The sequence below is a fragment of the Psittacula echo genome, assembly GCF_963264785.1.
Source record: "Psittacula echo genome assembly, chromosome: 3".
In the NCBI taxonomy this organism is placed as follows: domain Eukaryota; kingdom Metazoa; phylum Chordata; class Aves; order Psittaciformes; family Psittacidae; genus Psittacula; species Psittacula echo.
This window is the reverse complement of record NC_137736.1, coordinates 2,260,213-2,275,116: the sequence shown is the minus strand read 5'-3', so window position 1 is coordinate 2,275,116 and position 14,904 is coordinate 2,260,213. Positions and strand designations below refer to the sequence as shown.

The following is a 14,904-nucleotide window of genomic DNA, read 5'->3' as shown; positions in this document are numbered from 1 at the left end:
TCTAAAAAAAAAACCAACAAAAAACCACCACCACCACCAAAAGTTACTAAAAAGGACTACAAAGGAAATCAATCTGAAGAGCAAAAATGAACGCACAGCAAATAAAGCTGGCTAAAACTGCGTCAAGTCAGTAAACAGCAAAGCAAAGTGAATAAAGTGATTATAAAAAGTAAATCAAAGTAAATAAAAGGCAATAAAAGCGAATAAGCCTGAATGAACCTCAAAGAGAAGTGAACGAAATTTCCTAAAAAGGAATGGAAGCAAACGAAAAACCTGGGGTACCGATGGGGGGCAGGTGGGTAGCGGGGGCCCTGTGGGGCCCCATGGTGGTCAATGATGATGTCATCCCAGTCCCGGTGATGTCACGACACCATAAGTCATAAGGGTTGTCACGGGACCACGGGCGGGTGGCCATGGGCTGTGTACGGGTTGCTCTGGGTGTCTATAGGTCACTATGGGGTGTCTGTAGGTCTCTGTGTCCACGGTTTGCTGAGAGTTGCTGTGGGGTGTCTCTGGGACCCTATGGGATGTCCGTAGGGAGTCTATGAGCCTGGGGGGTCGCTATAGGGGATCTACTGGGGTCTATGGGATGTCCACGGGTTGCTCTGGGTCCCTATGGGGTAACTGGGGGGGAAAAAAAAAGTTACTAAAAGTGAGTAAATCAAATCAGAAGAAAACCGAACGAAAACTGAAAGAAAACTGAAGAAAAAAGTCAATAAAATGTCAATAAAGTGATTAAAAAGGAAATAAAAATGAAGTGAATAAATCTGAATGAAAGGCAAATAAAGGTAAATGAAAGTGAAAGGGCATCAAAGAGTCAACTGGTGTTGGGGTACTTATGGGGTGTGCGGGCCCTACGGGGCACTTCGGGGTCCCTACGGGGCTCGCTGTGTCGGGTGGGCCGCCTGTCCCCCGGGGAGTCCCTGTTGCTGGGCACGGAGGGCCAGGAATATCGGGAACGCCACCGGGATCAGCACCGGGAGCTGCTGCCTCAGGAGCTGCTGCAGCCCGGCACCCCAGGGTGCTACTGGCCATCACCCACTGAGAGATTTTCCTGGCCCTCCGGGATGGATCCCGGATGACGGCAGTGACGACAGGAATGCTGGAGGTTCCCTGCCCAGCGCCACGCACCGTGGGGCTGCCGCTGCGGCGCAGGGAGCTGGTGCACGCCTTCGATGCGCAGAGCTTTCGGCAGGGTAAGAGTTCATCCAGCTTCATCCTGATCCATGGGCTCTTCCTCATCATCCCCATCTGCAGAAGTGCAGAACAGCAGATATTATCAGCCCTTTCCTTGCTCCCGAGTCATCGAGCATCCATTTGCCTCCTCCCAACTCAGCCTCCGGGGGCATCATGCCCTCAGCAAAGGGCCCAAACCAATAATCCTTGTTATTTAGACAGAGCCACCCTTGCTTGGGATCTCTCCCAAACAGACTTCAGCAGGAGCATAAGCAACAACGTCTTCTCCAGAGAGATTTGAGTCTCACCTCAACACGGGTATTTTCTACAGAAAGACACGCTCCAGATTCCTCATCTCTACCTGTAGACAAAGCTCACCCCAAATTTCTCAGTCGCTCCTGGGTAATACCCGAGGGTAACTTGGCAATAAAGCAGTTTCACAGGTTGCGTACCATGTACAAAAGCACGCAGACGTTACTTACCGCCGGATGATCCCGTTTCTGGTGCGCAGGGAGCAGAGGGAAGGCATCCCAGCAGCCTTCCCCGGATTGCCCCTGGTCTTGCTCTGGATGATCGCATGCGGACAAGAGCGGGGACAAGGCTGAGGAAAAACAAACGAGAATTGACAAGGTCAGCCCAGCAAAAGCAGCACTGGAGTGCTCTGAGCCTGTTTGCTAATGCAATCCAGCAGCAGCAGAGCTCTGCCAAACATCAGGGAGCGCCAAAAAGATGCAACCGCTTGGGAGAAGGTGCTGGAACCCTGAAAAATGGCTTTAGGCGTTTCTGTTCCCCCCGGTTGCCTTCGAGCCCTTTGCTCACTGCCCGTGCAGGACTGGTGTCACCAGCACACTCTTTTCCCTGCAGCACAGATCGGCCGACACCTGCGTGGCTGACTCAAACCTGAGGCCAACAAGGACTATTCAGTGCTTACTGGTGGCAGCTGCCTTCCAAAGCAACACAGAGGAGGACCGAATAAAAACAGCAACCTGGAAAACGCAGAGCAGCGGGGGAAAATCGCTGTTCTTCCTGGCTTCCAGGTGGGGAAACTGAGGCACGGACCCCTGAAATGTGTCCGGAGAAGCGCTAAGGGGAGAGGCGGAGGGCTCGAAACAGACCCGGCGCAGGGCTTTACAAGGACACGACCTGAACCTGCCTTCGATCTCCAGACCTCGCTGGGCCACCTCAAACCCCACCTGCGCACCGCCTCTCTGGCGCCCTCGCTCGGGCTTCCCGGAACACTGCGCACGGAGCGCGAGGCTCCGGCCCCCGCTCCCGCAGCCGGGGGGCCGGGACGCAAAGCTGCCGCTGGCCATCCCCTGCCCGCGGTTGCTCCTCAGGCTGGTGGCACCTCTCCGGATGCCTCCACGCGTAGGGGACGCCCAGCACCAGCTTTCTGTAGCGGCTCCTCAACTGCGGGAGCAGGGCCCGGACACTTACACTCCCTGTGCTGTGACTGAGAACACTCGAGAGCACTCGACACAAGGGCAGGGAAAAAAACAGAGGGCAAAGCACGGCCGGACCGCTGCGGCGGTGCAGCTGCTCCTGAGATCCCCAGCTGGAGGGAATGGGCAACAACCAGCAGGCACGCTGCTGCCTTCATCGGGCCGCTGACACTGAAAACGTGACTCCTGCTGCCACCTCCTCGTCACTGCTCCACTTTGGGTCTCCGAGCGGTAACGCTTTCAGCTCACAGCCCCATACAGAGCACAAGGGGTAAAAAGCAGCCTCAAAGCTCTGCTTCCAGTACAGAAAACATCCAGACCCCAATAACAAAAACAACAGAACGCACCAAGAAGCGACCTTAAAAAACCTAAACGCCTCCTATAAATAAAACACCTCCGAAAAGAAAGCCTTACAGAAACACTTGTTCGTGCACACACCGGGAAACCTGGACACGTCCCAGAGCTCTTCACTCAGCTGACTCCATTGCTGCAAGCATCAAAACACAGCAGCACAAAGCACCACAAAACTCCAAAGCGACAAAAGACAAAACAAACCCCAGCGAACTCACCCAGCTGAAGCCCAGGAGCTGAATGAGCTCCTTGCTGCAGCACGGTGCCTTTATACCCCAGGCAGCACCCACAGCCCCTCCCTCAATGCCCTGGGGCGGGGCGGGGGCAAACCACCACCTGGGATAAAAGAGGTAGGATGGGCAGCGCTTGGCTTTTGGGCTGGTGTCTGTAGCCCAGAGGGGGTCCGAGAGAGAAAAGGGCTCTTGAATAGAGCAAACCCCAGCGTGCTTGCTCCAGGAGCACATCCCCGCTCCGGGATGCCCGAGAGCAGGCACTCGAGAAGCCGTGCGCGGACGGAGCTTTAGGTGGCAAAGCGAGCGCAGGAGCTCTGTGTGTGTAGGTGACGCCTGCGAGAGAAACGCTGTTGAGTTTGCCTGTTCGGGAGGGGGCTCTGCACTACTGGGGTTGGGGTTAAGTTGCTAAGGGTATTTTCATTGGAGATTCTTTCAGGCTTGCTCACTTTTATAAATGCGTGTTTGCTTTGAAGGGATTTATAATCGCATTTTTTTCTTTTGCTTGTTATTCTCTTTGCGCACAATCATTTATTTACGCTTCATTTTTTTTCAGATGACCTTGGTTTTCAGTTTCTTTTACTATTTTTTTGTTAGGTGTCCCATACCTAAAAAGACGTAAGAAATGGGAAAAAATGGGTTACAAAAGAAAAAAAAATGGTTTAAACTATATTACGAATGGTCAAAACAGAATAAAAAATGACCCAAAATGGCTTAAAACAGGTTAGAAGTAGGCAAAAATCGATTAGAAGTGGCCAAAAGTAGCTTAAAATGGATTAGAAGTGGCCAAAACCGGGTTAGGAATGGTCAAAAATGGGTTAGAAACAGACAAAAATGGCTTACAAAGGGGTTAAATCGAAAGTATGGGTTAGAAATGGCCAAAAATAGCTTGAGAATTGGTTACAAATAGGCAAAAATAGCTTAAAACGGGTTAGAAATGGATAAAAGTGACTTCTAATGGGTTCGAAATAGGTACAAATGGGTTAGAGAACAGAAAAAAACGGATTGAAATGGGTTAGAAATAGGTAAAAATCGGTTAAAAGTGACCTCAAAGGCCTTAGAAGTAGCCAAAAAAGGCTTCAACTGGGATAGAAATGGGGAAAATGGTTTAAAAATAACCAGAATGCCTTAAAATGGGTTGGAAATGGGCAAAACAGGGTTAGAAATGGCCAAGAAATGGTTTAAAAATGAGAGAGATGTGAAAAATTGGTTAGAAATGGCCAAAAATAGTTTTAAATGGGTTAGAAATGGGCAAAACCGGGTAGAAATGGCAAAAAAAAAAATTGGTTAGCAATGGGAAAAAACGCTTTAGAAAGAGCCAAAACAGGCTTGAAATGGGTTAGAAATGGGCGAAAAAGTTTAGAAATTGCAAAGAATTGGACAGAAATGGTCAGAAATGGACAAAGCTCGTTTAGGAATGGCCAAAGTGGCTTAGAAGGGGTTAGAATTGGGCAAAAAAGGGTTACAAAGGGCCCCTTACAACTGAGAAATGGTGAAAAATGGGTTAGGAAAAGACAAAATATTGCCTAAAACGGGTTAGAAATGGGGAAAATAGGATAGAAATGGCCAAAAATGGCTTAAAATTGGATAGAAATGGGCAAAAATGGGTTTGAAGTGGCTACAGAGGCCTTAAAACAAGACAGAAATAGGAAAAAACAGTTTAAAAATAGACAAAAAAGGCTTGTAATGGGTTACAAGTGGGCAAAACCGGGTTCGAAATGGCAAAAAATGTTTAGAAATAGCCAGTAAGAGCTTAGAACAGGTTAGAAGTGGGCAAAAAAGGGTTTGAAATCGCCAAAAAAGGTTTAAAATGGGTTAGAATTGGGCAAAAATTGCTTGGAAATGGCCAAAACCAGTTTAGAAATACCCAAAAAAATCCCTTTAAAATGGGTTCGAAATGGGAAAAAATGTGATAAAAAAAAAAAAAAAAAAAAAAAGCCAAAATGGCTTAAAATGGGTAAGAAATGGCCAATGGTAAAAAAATTGGGTTAGAAATAGGTTAAAACTGGATAGAAAAGGGCAAAAAATGGCATAAAAGGGGTAAAAGTGGCCAAAATTGGGTTAGAAATGGCCAAGAATGGTTTAGAAATGGGAAAAAAGAGGTTTGAAATGGGATAGAAATGGCAATAATGGGTTAGAAATAGTCAAAGATGGCTTAAAACTGGTAAGAAACGGGAAAAATGGGATAGAAATGGCCATAAAGGCCTCCTTACCTCTTTCCCTCCCTCCTTTCTTTCCATTTTTCCCTTTCCTTTCCCCCCGGTTCCCTTTTCTCCCTGACTCCTGTGATACCCAACCTAACACCTATGGTACCCAAAGTGCCACCTATGATACCCAAATTAACACCTATGGTTACCTAAATGCCTCCTATGATACCCACCTAGCACCTACACTTCCCAAACTGCCACCTATGATACCCAACCTAACACCTATGGTACCCAAAGTGCCACCTACAATACCCAAATGAACACCTAGGGTTCCCTAAGTGCCAGCTATGATGCCCAACCTAATACCTATAGTCCCTAACTGCAATCTATGATACCCACCTAACGCCTATGGTTCCCTAAGTGCCACCTATGATGCCCAACCTAATACCTACGGTCCCTAACTGCAAGCTATGATACCCACCTCACACCTATGATTCCCTAAGTCCCACCTATGATGCCCAACATAACACCTATGGTCCCAAACTGCAATCTATGATACCCACCTAACACCTATGGTTCCTTAAGTGCCACCTACCATTCCCAAATTAACACTTATGGTACCCAAAGTGCCACCTACCATGCCCAACCTAACACCTATAGTTCGCAAAGTGCCACCTATAATACCCAACCTATCACCGACAGTATGCAAAGTGCTCCCTATGGTACCCAACCTTACACCTATGGTCCCTAAATCACACCTATGATACACAACCAAACATCTATGGTACCCTAAGTGCCACTTATAATACGCAACCTAACACATATATTATGCAAAGTGCCACCTATGCTACCCAACCTAACACCTATGGTTCCCTAAGTGCCACCTATGATAGCCAACTTAACACCTACAGTACCCTGTGCCACCTATGATACCCAAATTAACACCTATCACACAGTATCACATTATCACAGTACAGAACCTATGGTACCCACCTAACACCTACACTTCCCAAAGTGCCACCTATGCTACCCAACCTAACACCTATGATTCCCTAAGTGCCAGCTATGATGCCCAGCCTAACACCTATAGTCCCTAACTGCAACCTATGATACCCACCTAACACCTATGTTTCCCTAAGTGCCACCTATGATGCCCAACCTCATACCTATGGTCCCTAACTGCAACCTATGATACCCACCTAACTCCTATGGTTCCCTAAGTGCCACCTATGATAGCCAATCTAACACCTACAGTATGCAAGGTGCTTCCTATGGTACCCAACCTTACACCTATGGTCCCTAAATCCCACCTATGATATACAACCAAACATCTATGGTACCCTAAGTGCCATTTATGATACGCAACCTAACACATATATTATGCAAAGTGCCACCTATGATACCCACCTAACACCTAGGATTCCCTAAGTGCCACCCATGATGCCCAGCATAACACCTATGGTCCCTAACTCCAACCTATGATTCCCTAAGTGCCACCTGTGATAGCCAAACTAACACCTATAGTATGCTAAGTACCACTTATGATATCCAACCTAACACCTATGGTACCCAAAGTCCCACCTATGATATCCAACCTAACATGAATTGTTCCCTAAGTACCACTTATGAGAGGCAACCTAACACCTATAGTATGCAAAGTGCCACCTATGATACCCACCTAACACCTACACTTCCCAAAGTGCCACCTATGCTGCCCAACCTAACACCTATGGTACCCAAAGTGCCACCTACAATACCCAAATTAACACCTAGGGTTCCCTAAGTGCCAGATATGATGCCCAGCCTAACACCTACGGTCCCTAACTTTAACCTATGATACCCACCTAACACCTATGGTTCCCTAAGTGTCACTGATGATACCCAAACTAACATCTACATTATGCAAAGTGCTCCCTGTGGTACCCAACCTTACACCTATGGTCCCTAAATCCCACCTATGATATACAACCTAACATCTGTGGTACCCTAAGCTCCACTTATAATGATACCTAATGACACGCAACCTAACACATATATTATGCAAAGTGCCACCTATGCTACCCAACCTAACACCTATGGTTCCCTAAGTGCCACCTATGATAGCCAACCTAACACCTATGGTTCCCTAAGTGCCACCTATGACAGCCAACCTAACACCTTTGGTACCCCAAGTGCCACCTACTACACCCAAATTAACACCTCTGGTTAGCACAGACAACACCCCCAGGACTTTATTAACCCCGCACCTCCCACAGACACCCGAGCACAGAAAACACCCCCAGGACTTTATTCTCACCCCCCCTTGGCCCCATACCCAGCCCACACCAATCATAATGTCATGAAAAAGAGAATCAAAAGGTAATCAACCTGAGTACAACTTGAATAAAAGGGAGCAAAACGTGACTAAAACCCAAAGACAAAGTGAATTAAACTGGAGAAATTCAAAGAAAAGTGAATAAAAGTGATTATACATGATGAAAAACTGAAAAAAAACCCAAAAGAGAATAAGAAGTTTCATGGGGCATGAGTTGTGGGTCTTTAGGACATCACAGGGAAGCGGATGGTGTCCCTGGGGTGCTACAGGTCGCCATAGGGCAGTGGGGGGGGGTCACTCTGGGGTCTCTATGTGTCACTGGGGGCTGTTATGGGCACCTATGGGTCACTACAGGGTCTATATGGGTCTCTGTGGAGAGTCCATAGGTTGCTGTCGGGTGTCTATCGGTTGCCGTACATCCCTATGGGATGTCTATAGGGTGTACGGGACTCTACGGAGTGTCCGTGAGTTTCTGTGGGTCGCTATGGGGCATCTAAAAAAAAAAACCAACAAAAAACCACCACCACCAAAAAAAGTTACTAAAAAGGACTACAAAGGAAATCAATCTGAAGAACAAAAATGAACGCACAGCAAATAAAGCTGGCTAAAACTGCGTCAAGTCAGTAAACAGCAAAGCAAAGTGAGTAAAGTGATTATAAAAAGTAAATCAAAGTAAATAAAAGGCAATAAAAGTGAATAAGCCTGAATGAACCTCAAAGAGAAGTGAACGAAATTTCCTAAAAAGGAATGGAAGCAAACGAAAAACCTGGGGTACTGATGGGAGGCAGGTGGGTAGCGGGGGCCCTGTGGGGCGCCATGGTGGTCGATGATGATGTCATCCCAGTCCCGGTGATGTCACGACACCATAAGTCATAAGGGTTGTCACGGGACCACGGGCGGGTGGCCATGGGCTGTGCACGGGTTGCTCTGGGTGTCTATAGGTCACTATGGGGTGTCTGTAGGTCTCTGTGTCCACGGTTTGCTGAGAGTTGCTGTGGGGTGTCTCTGGGACCCTATGGGATGTCCGTAGGGAGTCTATGAGCCTGGGGGGTCGCTATAGGGGATCTACTGGGGTCTATGGGATGTCCACGGGTTGCTCTGGGTCCCTATGGGGTAACTGGGGGGAAAAAAAAAAGTTACTAAAAGTGACTAAATCAAATCAGAAGAAAACCGAACGAAAACTGAAAGAAAACTGAAGAAAAAAGTCAATAAAATGTCAATAAAGTGATTAAAAAGGAAATAAAAATGAAGTGAATAAATCTGAATGAAAGGCAAATAAAGGTAAATAAAAGTGAAAGGGCATCAAAGAGTCAACTGGTGTTGGGGTACTTATGGGGTGTGCGGGCCCTACGGGGCACTTCGGGGTCCCTACGGGGCTCGCTGTGTCGGGTGGGCCGCCTGTCCCCCGGGGAGTCCCTGCTGCTGGGCACGGAGGGCCAGGAATATCGGGAACGCCACCGGGATCAGCACCGGGAGCTGCTGCCTCAGGAGCTGCTGCAGCCCGGCACCCCAGGGTGCTACTGGCCATCACCCACTGAGAGATTTTCCTGGCCCTCCGGGATGGATCCCGGATGACGGCAGTGACGACAGGAATGCTGGAGGTTCCCTGCCCAGCGCCACGCACCGTGGGGCTGCCGCTGCGGCGCAGGGAGCTGGTGCACGCCTTCGATGCGCAGAGGTTTCGGCAGGGTAAGAGTTCATCCAGCTTCATCCTGATCCATGGGCTCTTCCTCATCATCCCCATCTGCAGAAGTGCAGAACAGCAGATATTATCAGCCCTTTCCTTGCTCCCGAGTCATCGAGCATCCATTTGCCTCCTCCCAACTCAGCCTCCGGGGGCATCATGCCCTCAGCAAAGGGCCCAAACCAATAATCCTTGTTATTTAGACAGAGCCACCCTTGCTTGGGATCTCTCCCAAACAGACTTCAGCAGGAGCATAAGCAACAACGTCTTCTCCAGAGAGATTTGAGTCTCACCTCAACACGGGTATTTTCTACAGAAAGACACGCTCCAGATTCCTCATCTCTACCTGTAGACAAAGCTCACCCCAAATTTCTCAGTCGCTCCTGGGTAATACCCGAGGGTAACTTGGCAATAAAGCAGTTTCACAGGTTGCGTACCATGTACAAAAGCACGCAGACGTTACTTACCGCCGGATGATCCCGTTTCTGGTGCGCAGGGAGCAGAGGGAAGGCATCCCAGCAGCCTTCCCCGGATTGCCCCTGGTCTTGCTCTGGATGATCGCATGCGGACAAGAGCGGGGACAAGGCTGAGGAAAAACAAACGAGAATTGACAAGGTCAGCCCAGCAAAAGCAGCACTGGAGTGCTCTGAGCCTGTTTGCTAATGCAATCCAGCAGCAGCAGAGCTCTGCCAAACATCAGGGAGCGCCAAAAAGATGCAACCGCTTGGGAGAAGGTGCTGGAACCCTGAAAAATGGCTTTAGGCGTTTCTGTTCCCCCCGGTTGCCTTCGAGCCCTTTGCTCACTGCCCATGCAGGACTGGTGTCACCAGCACACTCTTTTCCCTGCAGCACAGAACGGCCGACACCTGCGTGGCTGACTCAAACCTGAGGCCAACAAGGACTATTCAGTGCTTACTGGTGGCAGCTGCCTTCCAAAGCAACACAGAGGAGGGCCGAATAAAAACAGCAACCTGGAAAACGCAGAGCAGCGGGGGAAAATCGCTGTTCTTCCTGGCTTCCAGGTGGGGAGACTGAGGCACGGACCCCTGAAATGTGTCCGGAGAAGCGCTAAGGGGAGAGGCGGAGGGCTCGAAACAGACCCGGCGCAGGGCTTTACAAGGACACGACCTGAACCTGCCTTCGATCTCCAGACCTCGCTGGGCCACCTCAAACCCCACCTGCGCACCGCCTCTCTGGCGCCCTCGCTCGGGCTTCCCGGAACACGGCGCACGGAGCGCGAGGCTCCGGCCCCCGCTCCCGCAGCCGGGGGGCCGGGACGCAAAGCTGCCGCCGGCCATCCCCTGCCCGCGGTTGCTCCTCAGGCTGGTGGCACCGCTCCGGATGCCTCCACGCGTAGGGGATGCCCAGCACCAGCTTTCCGTAGCGGCTCCTCAACTGCGGGAGCAGGGCCCGGACACTTGCACTCCCTGCGCTGTGACTGAGGATACTCGAGAGCACTCGACACAAGGGCAGGGAAAAAAACAGAGGGCAAAGCACGGCCGGACCGCTGCGGCGGTGGAGCTGCTCCTGAGATCCCCAGCTGGAGGGAATGGGCAACAACCAGCAGGCACGCTGCTGCCTTCACCGAGCCGCTGACACTGAAAACGTGACTCCTGCTGCCACCTCCTCGTCACTGCTCCACTTTGGGTCTCCTAGCGGTAACGCTTTCAGCTCACAGCCCCATACAGAACACAAGGGGTAAAAAGCAGCCTCAAAGCTCTGCTTCCAGTACAGAAAACATCCAGACCCCAATAACAAAAACAACAGAACGCACCAAGAAGCGACCTTAAAAAGCCTAAACCCCTCCTATAAATAAAACACCTGCGAAAAGAAAGCCTTACAGAAACACTTGTTCATGCACACACCGGGAAACCTGGACACGTCCCAGAGCTCTTCACTCAGCTGACTCCATTGCTGCAAGCATCAAAACACAGCAGCACAAAGCACCACAAGACTCCAAAGCCACAAAAGACAAAACAAACCCCAGCGAACTCACCCAGCTGAAGCCCAGGAGCTGAATGAGCTCCTCGCTGCAGCACGGTGCCTTTATACCCCAGGCAGCACCCACAGCCCCTCCCTCAATGCCCTGGGGCGGGGCGGGGGCAAACCACCACCTGGGATAAAAGAGGTAGGATGGGCAGCGCTTGGCTTTTGGGCTGGTGTCTGTAGCCCAGAGGGGGTCCAAGAGAGAGAAAAGGGCTCTTCACTAGAGCAAATCCCAGCGTGCTTGCTCCAGGAGCACATCCCTGCTCTGTTGGAAATATCATAAGTCATTAGGAAAACAATTGTACATTTATCTTTGTTACTTTATAACTAAGCATTATGTTAGAAGCCTAATCAAAGAACGATTTTTACGATGACTGAAAATATCCAACAATAAAGTTAGAACAGAAAACTTTGTTCAAAACCTGGTTGGAACTACCATTCTGGCCAGTTGCACTTAAGAAACTAGTTAACAATAGTTCCGCAGTTTGGACCAAGGTTAAGTCATCAGAGTGCAGGTGCGAGTGTGAAGATCATTATAATACAAAGGGGGAATAGATCATGAATCTGTATAGGCGTATTGCATCAGCCGACTTGTACTGTATAAATTGCGAACGCGATGTGACGGGGTTAGAACCAGATTTGGATAAGTACCCCTGGTTCTCGGCGCCTTAATAAAGCACCTCATATAACCATTCCGGTGGTTATGTGTTTGTCTTGACGCTAACAACTCCAGGATGCCCGAGAGCAGGCACTCGAGAAGCCGTGCGCGGACGGAGCTTTAGGTGTCAAAGCGAGCACAGGAGCTCTGTGTGTGTAGGTGATGCCTGCGAGAGAAACGCTGTTGAGTTTGCCTGTTCGGGAGGGGGCTCTGCACTGCTGGGGCTGGGGTTAAGTTGCTAAGGGTATTTTCATTGGAGATTCTTTCAGGGTTGCTCACTTTTATAACTGCATGTTTGCTTTGAAAGAATTTATAATCGCATTTTTTTCTTTTGCTTTTTATTCTCTTTGAGCACGATCATTTATTTACGCCTCATTTTTTTTCAGATGACCTTGGTTTTCAGTTTCTTTTACTATTTTTTTGTTAGGTGTCCCATACCTAAAAAGACGTAAGAAATGGGAAAAAATGGGTTACAAAAGAAAAAAAAATGGTTTAAACTATATTACGAATGGTCAAAACAGAATAAAAAATGACCCAAAATGGCTTAAAACAGGTTAGAAGTAGGCAAAAATCGATTAGAAGTGGCCAAAAGTAGCTTAAAATGGATTAGAAGTGGCCAAAACCGGGTTAGGAATGGTCAAAAATGGGTTAGAAACAGACAAAAATGGCTTACAAGGGGTTAAAAAACGGAATTATGGGTTAGAGATGGCCAGATACAGTTTAGAAATAGCCAAAAATGGCTTGAGAATTGGTTACAAATGGGCAAAAATAGCTTAAAACGGGTTAGAAATGGATAAAAGTGACTTCTAATGGGTTCGAAATAGGTACAAATGAGTTAGAAAACAGAAAAAAATGGATTGAAATGGGTTAGAAATAGGTAAAAATCAGTTAAAAGTGACCACAAAGGCCTTAGAAGTAGCCAAAAAAGGCTTCAACTGGGATAGAAATGGGAAAAGTGGTTTACAAATAACCAAAATGCCTTTAAAATGGGTCGGAAATGGGCAAAACAGGGTTAGAAATGGCCAAGAAATGGCTTAAAAATGATAGAAATGTGAAAAATGGGTTAGAAATGGCCAAAAATGGTTTAAAATGGGTTAGAAATGGGCAAAACCGGGTAGAAATGGCAAAAAAAAAATTGGTTAGCAATGGGGAAAAACGCTTTAGAAAAAGCCAAAACAGGCTTGAAATGGGTTAGAAATGGGCGAAAAAGGTTTAGAAATTGCAAAGAATTGGACAGAAATGGACAAAACTCATTTAGGAATGGCCAAAGTGGCTTAGGACGGGTTAGAATTGGGCAAAAAAGGGTTACAAAGGGCCCCTTACAACTGAGAAATGGTCAAACATGGGTTAGGAAAAGACAAAATATTGCCTAAAACGGGTTAGAAATGGGGAAAATGGGATAGAAATGGCCAAAAATGGCTTAAAATTGGATAGAAATGGGCAAAAATGGGTTTGAAGTGGCTACAGAGGCCTTAAAACAAGACAGAAATAGGAAAAAACGGTTTAAAAATAGACAAAAATGGCTTGTAATGGGTTACAAGTGGGCAAAACTGGTTTCGAAATGGCAAAAAAACTTTAGAAATAGCCAGTAAGAGCTTAGAACAGGTTAGAAGTGGGGAAAAAAGGGTTTGAAGAGGGCAAAAAAGGGTTTGAAATCGCCAAAAAAGGTTTAAAATGGGTTAGAATTGGGCAAAAATTGCTTGGAAATGGCCAAAACCAGTTTAGAAATACCCAAAAAAAATCTCTTTAAAATGGGTTAGAAATGGGAAAAAATGTGTTAAAAAAAAAAAAAAAAGGCAAAATGGCTTAAAATGGGTAAGAAATGGCCAAAAAATGGGTTAGAAATAGGTTAAAACTGGATAGAAAAGGGCAAAAAATGGTTAGAAGTGGCAAAAAATGGCATAAAATGGGTTAAAAGCGGCCAAAATTGGGTTAGAAATGGCCAAGAATGGTTTAGAAATGGGAAAAAAGAGGTTTGAAATGGGATAGAAATGGCAAAAATCGGTTAGAAATAGTCACAGATGGCTTAAAACTGGTAAGAAATGGGAAAAATGGGATAGAAATGGCCATAAAGGCCTCCTTACCTCTTTCCCTCCCTCCTTTCTTTCCATTTTTCCCTTTCCTTTCTCCCCCGTTCCCTTTTTCCCCCGACCCCCTTCCCTTTTTCCCCCCTCCCCTTTTTTCCCGACCCCCCTTCCCTGTTTTTCTGTCCCCCCTTCCCTCTTTTTCCATCCCCCCTTCCCTCTTTTTCCCGACCAACTCCCTTTCTTTCCCCACCCCCTCCCCTTTCTTTCCCGACCCCCTCCCCTTTCTTTCCCGACCCCCTTACCCGCTTTTTTCCCGACCCCCCTCCCTTTTTTTTCCCGACCCCGTTCCCTTTTTTCCGTCCCCCCTTCTCTTTTTTCCCGACCCCTCTTCCCTTTTTTTTCCCGACCCCCTTCCCCTTTTTTCCCGCCCCCCATCCCCTTTTAACCCCACCCCGTTCCCCTTATTTTTCCCGACACCCTTCCCTCTTTTTTTTCCCGACCCCCTTCCCCTTTTTTTCCCCAACCCCCTTCCCTCTTTTTCCGTCCCCCCTTCCCTCTTTTCCTGACCAACTCCCCTTTTTTTCCCGACTCCCTTCCCCTTTTTTTTCCCGACCCCTTCCCCTTTTTTTTCCCAACCCCCTTCCCTTTTTTCCCCGACCCCCTTCCCTCTTTTTCCGTCCCCCCTTCCCTCTTTTTCCATCCCCCCGTCCCTCTTTTTCCGTCCCCCCTTCCTTCTTTCTTTCCCAACCCCCTTCCCCTTTTTTTCCCGACCCCCTTCCCCTTTTTTTCCCCGACCCCCTTCCCTTTTTTCCACGACCCCCTTCCCTCTTTTTCCGGACCCCCTTCTCTTTTTTTCCCGACCCCCTCTCCGTTTTTTCCCGACCCCCCT

At 48.1% G+C, this 14,904-nt stretch overlaps 2 long non-coding RNA genes across 2 annotated transcripts; both read right to left on the bottom strand.

The window, feature by feature from the left end:
* Positions 1-391: 391 nt before the first annotated feature.
* On the bottom strand, positions 392-3,376 carry LOC308218823. The gene is made up of 3 exons (XR_013956425.1): positions 3,188-3,376; positions 1,659-1,777; positions 392-1,251 (listed from the first exon to the last, which is right to left on the bottom strand). It is a non-coding gene; the product is annotated as an uncharacterized lncRNA (long non-coding RNA).
* Positions 3,377-8,617: 5,241 nt separating this feature from the next.
* Positions 8,618-11,448, bottom strand: LOC308218824. Its single transcript, XR_013956426.1, has 3 exons — positions 11,341-11,448; positions 9,812-9,930; positions 8,618-9,404 (listed from the first exon to the last, which is right to left on the bottom strand). It is a non-coding gene; the product is annotated as an uncharacterized lncRNA (long non-coding RNA).
* Between the last annotated feature and the right edge of the window lie 3,456 nt (positions 11,449-14,904).